Here is an 8,170-nt window from a genome sequence, read left to right on the forward strand (position 1 = left end):
AGAGAAAGGGAGAAGCCGTGCGGGGAAGGAGCTGTCTGCCCGTCCGTCGCCCGTTGTCGTGCGTTCGTCCACCGTCGTGCTCGTTGTAGCTCGGTACAAAGGCAAGTTGGGATCGATTTCCACTCTTGCATGTGTGTCTTGCATGTGTGATTTGTTGGTGGTAGATCTCGGATGTTAGGGTAGGCAAAACCGAAGCTAGAATGTGACTCGTTCTTGAAAATGCTTGCTGATTTCGTGTGAACCGCTCGACCCAGAATCTTGTGGAGGTTTTCCTGCATGTTTCGAGTTAGATTTTGACTTTGATTCCTTCATGAAAGTTGTATCCAACATCTTAAACTACAACATACTAAAATTTGGGACAAAATAATGGATATTTAAGGGATCAAACTCTCATCCTACGTAGACATTAGATCTGGAACTGTTTTGCTGACCTTTGGTAGTTTTGTGGGTTGCATATCGATTTTTACTAAGAATCTCTCTTAGACTTCTTCATGAAACTTGTATAGAACATCCTGAAGATTAACATACTCAAATTTGAAGTAAAATGAGCAAGTGTAGCCTAGTGAATCGACTTACTCTTGAAGACAGTAAATCTGGAAACACGGTACTGGACACCCGAGAATTCTAGGACCTATATGGTGACTATTCTCTGGAAATTTCACTTATATTCCTTAATGAAACTTGTAGGGGACCTCTTGAGTCACAACATATCCAAATTTCAGAGGAAACAAAGAAGGATAAGTAGGTGAAAACTCGATATTTCGGAGATAGTTATACTAGACGTGTCGGTGCTAGAATCAGGAGCTTTGAACGCGTATATAAAATTATTTATAACGAATCTGGCCTAGATGTCTGCATGAAAAATCTACTTTAGGGTCTTAACTATAACATGGTAAAATTTCATAATTTTTTGGGGGTCATTCGGGTATTTTCATCGAATTATTTCAAAAACTGCACATTCTGTTTCTATCCGAAATTGCATGCTGTATTTGTGTGAAGTATATCTTCTTGTGTGGAACTCTATTGGGCATGCGTTTTTCATGAAATTATTATCTTATTGACTTGTCTATCACATGTCTTGATTTTATGATTTTTGAGAATCATATGGATATTTAATTTAAATGTTTTCTAAAATGGTACAAGCTGGAATTTAGTAAACTTAAAAAAAAGGCATGAAAAATGGACTATTTTAAATAGTATGGACTCCATGAATTGTATTGTTATGAGTGATTGTATCTTACTACATGTATGATGATCATTTGAGATGCATGTATGAATCAAAGGAAGAAAATGATCTTGATTGCCATCACATCACATGCCATGTTAAAATCGAACTATAATTGAGGATGTGAATTGAGATAAGTGAGAAGGCTGTCGGAGGTGTGAGCTGACGATGCCCCAGGAGTGTCGGGATGCCTGGCTAGAAGGGTGTCGCGACCTGATCTCGCCGCCCCTCGAAATGGTATCCAAGGAGGGGAAAGGTCGGGTTTAGGGGTACTTAATCTCAAGATCGCGAGCTCTCCCAAGCTCGTACCCCGTGACAGTAGGTTTATTATGCGATCTAGGTATTTAACAACCTAAAAAAAATACAGGAGTCGCCACTAACCTCTTTTTTGGGGGTCGGCTAGAAACCCAATCGAGGGTCGGGAGTGTTCCCTCGATTCCTACGCAACCAGATATCTAGATTCGGGGACTTAGGTTACGCTAATATTGCTATTAGCGCCCTTTCGGTACCTAAACAGTATGTTGTGTCTTTTCCTAACATGTCAATGCATTTCTTTTTATATTTTCAGGATCGTCAATTCTATACTAAATGATCATGCGTGGTAGATTACTTTCATTCTATTTTATTCCTAAAAAATGAAATGAAAACAAACAATGAAATGAAAATTAAATTGCAAGACATGAAGTAAACATTCAAGATAAAACAGTAAACCTAATCATGCAATTCTAAAGAATATAAAAGAGAAAACAATCGAGAAAGAAAGGAAACCCACCACTCGTCGGGCTTTATACAATGCATAAAACCCGAGACATATGTCGGGAAAACAAATAGTACATGACAATGGTTGGAATGGACATCGACCTCCACCATCTTCACGCCTTACACCTTCTCCATCTTCGGGGTCCTAATCTAAACCTAGCTTAGGAAACTTCTAGCTAAATGCATACAATGGAAAGAGACGAGCAAACGCATCAAAACAATCAAAAGCAAGACATTTTTTATATTCAAAAAGAGTGACTAAAGTTACAAGGTCTCTGGATCAAATTCTAGGTGATATCCCAAATAAATCTCATAGAGACACTATCATCATATCAACACATGAATTTCTAAAATTCTAAAAAAGCAAGTCAATCCAGAATAGAGCATAGTAGCATGTCACACCGTCATTCTACAACATATTGAAAGCAATTGGACAAATCTACTATCTCATCTTAAGACTAACAGCAACTAGCCACATAAAAGATAGCATTTCTATAATCGAATCAACTTCAAAAATCAAAGACAGCACTTCATTATATATTGTACCAAAAAGCACGTGAATTTATAAAATCCTGGAAGAGATCAAGGTCAATCAAAAGTAGAACAGAGCAGCAAGGCAAACATACAACCATTTTTTTTATGCAGTTTTTATGTGAAAGACAACTTTCATGAAGGACCTAATCCCAAACTCCTCACACAAAAAATTCCTACCAAATTCACAAGTATTTGAAGCTATAAAAACAAAGCATGTATTCTAAATCAAGACTATTTCCAAATTTCACTATCAGCAAATTCACGCATGAACAGCAAATATCAATTGCAATTAGCCAAATGGGTGCATGATATTCACATCAAACGGGTTCAAATATGATAATGACTCTCATGAAAGATTCAACTCTAGCAAAGCATGTTTACTAACTCAAATTTGAACACATGCATCAGGTCTCAAACAGGACAGATTCTGGACTGAACTTTGGACATGTGAAAATCATATCAAATGAGATTCAATCAGGGCATTATATAGTTCATTGGAAAGACATTCGAACCATCTTCGACTTTCATGAAGACTTCGAACACAGAAAACCACAACAACCAGCTCATATTAAGTCATTTGCACAGAAGGTCAGATCAGTAAAAAGAAACAGAATATCAGAGCAGAACAACTATTTAATCCCACAATATTCCACTATCATGAAGCATCGATCCATGAATCTAAACTCCACTCCACCAGCAGTCAAATCCTCATTAGATTTAAATAGATTGTATCTTGCATCTCTTTAAGGAAAAGCACCATCAGGCATTCACATCTCATTTCCTAGATAACACTTGTATTTGCTATGAGAATGAGCGGATACTATGATCTGATTATGAAGCATTCCTACAATTATGCATAACAAGACACTTTTTAATGTTAGAGAAGCCAATCAAGGAGACATTCACAGTATGACAAACAGGGACAGTACCTCCTTAAACACTATGAAAGCAAGTTGCATCAAGCATACTTCTGTAGTAAGTCTCAACTGATGGACATAGTCTTTGCCTGGGAATATGGACTGCCTAGTCATAATTTCACCAAGTATGCAACCCACAGACCAAATATCAATCGCAACAGTGTATTTTGAACAATTAAAGAGCATTTCTAGTGCATGATACCAGCGAGTAACAACATGCTCAGTCATAAAATTCGTTTCAGATGTAGTCCTAGCTAGCCTAAAAATCTCCAATTTTAAGGTCATAATTCGCATTTAGAAACAAGTTACTTGGCTTCAGATCGACATAGGACAACTAGTTCATACTCAGTACAAACAAAAGGACAGCAAGCTTTGAGCACAGTAAAGATTATGAACCTGCGTTTAGCTTAGGCATTACATCGAACATTGAATAGGCGCAAGAAAAACGGGGAGCACCGAGACTGAGCTTGAGTATGGATTCAAAAGCAATCAACATCCAAGACCTCACAATCACAGCATGCATATAGACAAGGCTGAGACCCACACGAACCAGACAATGGCGGCCCGGTCTGACGAGCCTGAAACAAGGCACGAAGAAGACATAAAACAAGGCGATCGGTCGAGGGTTCCTACCTCGGACGGGAGATGAGCTCGAAGATTAGGTTATATTCGTTCGCCTTGTACACTTCCGAGTTCCTCAAACAGCCGTTCCAACAAGTCAAATTCGGCGCACAAGACAGAGCCGAGAGAAAATGTTCGAGTCAGAGGGAGCGAATGGGAGAGAGAAACCAGAGGCCAAAAATTTTAAAGGATCGAGAGAGAAAGAGAGCTCACCATCGAGCGAGTGACAGAGCCGAGAGAGAACCGGTTAAGCGTCCTCTCACTACCGTTGTTGCCGTCACTGCCGATGTCGCCGATCGGTCTCGGAGCTCTACCCTTAGACCTAAGCCAAGACCTCCAAACTTGGCGTGGATCCGAAACCCTGCACCTCGAGCTCCGGAAGGACGCGTTCCGCGACGAGAGCGTCTGATCTCCGAGAAAGAACCGGATCCGCTGCCGCTGTCGTCGTCCCTGTCACTTCCGCTGATCGGCTTCGGATCTGAGCCCCTCACCTCGAGCTCCTTCGCTGGCGGTTACTCTCAATTGAACCATTGAAGAATCAACTTCCGGAGATGTCTGCCTTTCAATGACAATGAAGCTACTAGCTTCGATCTCGCTTCAGGAATCACCGAACGTGGAGAATATTGAGTTCAACTCCAGTATGAGAGTTGTTCCATGCCGATCTTCATTCTGTTAGCTATAACAGAACACCAGCAACTTCTGATGGCTAAATCAGCAAGAGTAAAATCCTTCGAATGGATAACGAAGTTCAAGGAGATTGTTGGAGAACCGGATCAATTTTCTCCACAAAATGCAGAATCGCTAGCCTCCATTGTCTTTCGGCGAGAAGAAATCCATGGATTATTTGCACTAGAGGGAGAATAACTGGAAATCCTCGCTCGAATGAAACAAAACCAGAAAAAGAAAGCCTCCCCTTTTTCTTTTTGTTTTCTTTTTTTTTCTTTTTCTTGTTTTCATTCTTTTTCTTTCTTTCTTTTCTTTCCTTTTTCTTTATTTCTCCCTTTTTTTTTTTTTTCTTTTTGATTCCTTTACTTATTTTTTTCTTTCTCTCTATATTATTTTTTTGTTTTCTTTTCATTTTCATTTTTTTATTTTTTTATATGTTTTCAAATTGAATGTTTAAAACGTCGACAAAAAATTCCGGGTGTCAACAAAGGGTAAAGGCCGGATGCCCGGTTGTATCATGGATACATGCCTAGAGGGTCGTCGGGAGTTTTGAGATGCCCGGAGCGTGGGGAGCCGAAAGCCTGGCGGTATTGTGCCGGGATACCTCACGATGCCAGTTGGGGTGCGAGATGCCTGGCTAGAAGGGTAAAGGCCAGATGCCCGGTTGTATCTTGGATACAGGCCCAGAGGGTCCTCGTGATGCCAGTTGGGGTACGAGATGCCCGGAATGTGGGGGTGTTGGATGCCCGATTGTATCTTGGATACATGCTCGGAGGGTTCTCGCGATGCTAGGATTGGGCGCGAGTGATGAATGCGGGATGCAAACATTGGTCCCGGAAAGAGAAATGTGGCGGTCCAAAATGAAATTGAAATTGAATTATGCATGATGATATATGCATGACATGATGATGATAATACATGCATGGCAATGATGATGGTACATGTGATATGATGATGATGTTACATGCATGGATGCATGGCAATGATGATGGTACATGTGATATGATGATGATGTTACATGCATGGATGCATGGCAATGATGATAGTACATGTGATATGATGATGATGTTATATGCATGGATGCATGGTAAAGATGATGATTAATGTGACATGATGATGGTAAGTGTATAATATGATGGTAATGACTATATGATGATGTATGTACATGAGGTATGATGACATGTGCATGATACCAAGGTAAGTTGTGCATGGATGCTTGTATGACATGTGATGTTATGATTGTGTTGATTGGGTGGCATGATGTATTGAGTGGTTTATTGATCCTTTACCTGCTGAGTGGTTGTACTCACCCCTTCGGGGACCAACATTTCAGATTAGTAGATGGATTGAGTGGTTGGATATGACCGCGAGGAGGAGGATAGCAAAGGAAGGAACTTTTGGACGCCGACACTGATCGATGGACTTTAACTATACGATTGTGGGAGGGGATGTCAGTCATCTTTTGAAGTATAGCCGAGTATAGAAAACTATGGCATTTTGATGTACCGATGAATGATGTCCATATGGTTTAAGTGAATAAAAGTGTATGGCTTTTACCTATAAATGTTTAGTTGGTGTGCATCGTTTTCTGAAAATAGGGAAGGGAGTTGTTGGATGTGCTTCCGTATATAAATTGCGCAAGGGACCAATCTAAAAGATGTAAACCCCCAGGTTGTATGGACCCGCTGCAATTGTAATGATATAAGAGTGACATGTTATTAGGAAAAGTGAATGGTAAGCAAACTGTGGCGACCCTAATCGGATCGGGGACCGTCAAGGGGTGCCACAACAAAGGCAAGTTGGGATCCATATTCTGCTCTTGCATGTTGTATTTTTCATTTGTGTTTGAGTGTGATGAATCTCGGACGTTTAGGGAGTGAGAAACCAAAGCTTTGAGTGTGTTGTTTTTGAAACAGCATTCTGTTTTCGAGTACACCGCCTAACCCCGAACGTTGTAGAGGCTTGCATGCGTATTTTGAGTTGAATTTTGGCTTTGACTTCTTCACGAAAGTTGTATAAAACATCTCAAAGTAAAACATACCAAAATTTGAGATAAAATGGTTGAGTTTTGAGGGGTAAAACCCTTCCTCTACGAAAACTCTAGATCTGGAACTGTTTTGTTGACCTCTTGGTGGTTTTGTGTGTTACATGTCACTTTTTACCGAAAATTTCACTTCAAATTCTTCACGAACGTTATATAGAACATCCTGAAGACTAACATACTCAAATTTGAGGTAAAATGAACAAGTGTAGCCTAGTGAAATGATTGTCCCTTTGAAGATGATAGATCTGGAAGTATTGTACTGGACTCCAGCAACTTCGTGAACTGTAAAGTGACTATCCTTTGAGAATCTCACTTAGATCCCTTAATGAAAGTTGTAGTGGATCTTTTCAGGAAAAAATATAAAAATTCAGAGGAAATGAAGGAAGATAAGTAGGTGAAACCTTGATTTTTCGGAGACAGCTAAACTGGACTGTTCAGTACTAGGAACAGGGGCTTCGACCGTCCATAGTTAATTATCTAGGACGAATCTGGCCTTGATGTCTTCATGAAAAATCTATCTTAGGGTCTCGACTATAACCTGGTAAAATTTTATAACTTTTGAAGGTCATATGGATATTTAATTTATATGTCTTCCCAAATTGTGCAAGCTGGAATTTGGTAAATTTCAAAAAGTCATGATGTATGGATTATTCTAAGTTGTATGGACCCCATGGATTGTATTGTCATAAGTGATTGGATCTTGCATGCATATATGATGATGATTGGAACCACACATAAGAATCAAATGCTGAAAATGATCTTGTTTGCCATCATATCATATGCCATGTTGAAATTGAGCCATAACTGTGAATGTGGACTATGATAAATGAGAAGGCTGTCGGAGGTGTGAGCTGACGATGCCCCCGGAGTGTCGGGATACCTGGCTAGGGAGTGTAAATGCCGGATGCCCGGTGGCCTTAAATGGTTGAATGTCGAAGGGTCCTCAGGAGTTTCGAGATGCTCGGAGAGTGGGGGTGCCAAAAGCCTGGAGGTGTGAGCCGGGGGATACCTTGTGATACTAGTTGGGGTACGAGATGGCCGAAGTGTGTGTGCCGGATGCTCGGAGGTTTGTGCTAGAGGTTCCTCACGATGCCAGGTTGAGTGCGAGCGATAAATGTGGGATGCAAATATTGGTCCCGGGAAAGAGAAATGTGGTGGCCCAAAATGAAAGAATAAAATTGTGAAATTGAAATTGAATTATGCATGATATGGTAACATGTATGCATGAATGATGATGATGAGTGCATGGATGTATGTGCACCTATGGAATGATGATATATGTGACATGATGATGATGAGTGCATGGATGTATGTGCACCTATGGCATGATGGTATATGTGACTTGATGATGGTGAGTGCATGGATGTATGTACACCTATGGCATGATGGTAAATGTATGACATG

At 40.3% G+C, this 8,170-nt stretch overlaps 1 long non-coding RNA gene across 1 annotated transcript; it reads right to left on the reverse strand.

Annotated features, from left to right (window-relative positions):
- Nucleotides 1–2,202: 2,202 nt before the first annotated feature.
- Nucleotides 2,203–4,962, reverse strand: LOC120288926. Its single transcript, XR_005546840.1, has 2 exons — nucleotides 4,270–4,962; nucleotides 2,203–4,131 (listed from the first exon to the last, which is right to left on the reverse strand). It is a non-coding gene; the product is annotated as an uncharacterized LOC120288926 (long non-coding RNA).
- Nucleotides 4,963–8,170: the final 3,208 nt, after the last annotated feature.

This window comes from Eucalyptus grandis, chromosome 10, assembly GCF_016545825.1.
Source record: "Eucalyptus grandis isolate ANBG69807.140 chromosome 10, ASM1654582v1, whole genome shotgun sequence".
NCBI lineage: Eukaryota > Viridiplantae > Streptophyta > Magnoliopsida > Myrtales > Myrtaceae > Eucalyptus > Eucalyptus grandis.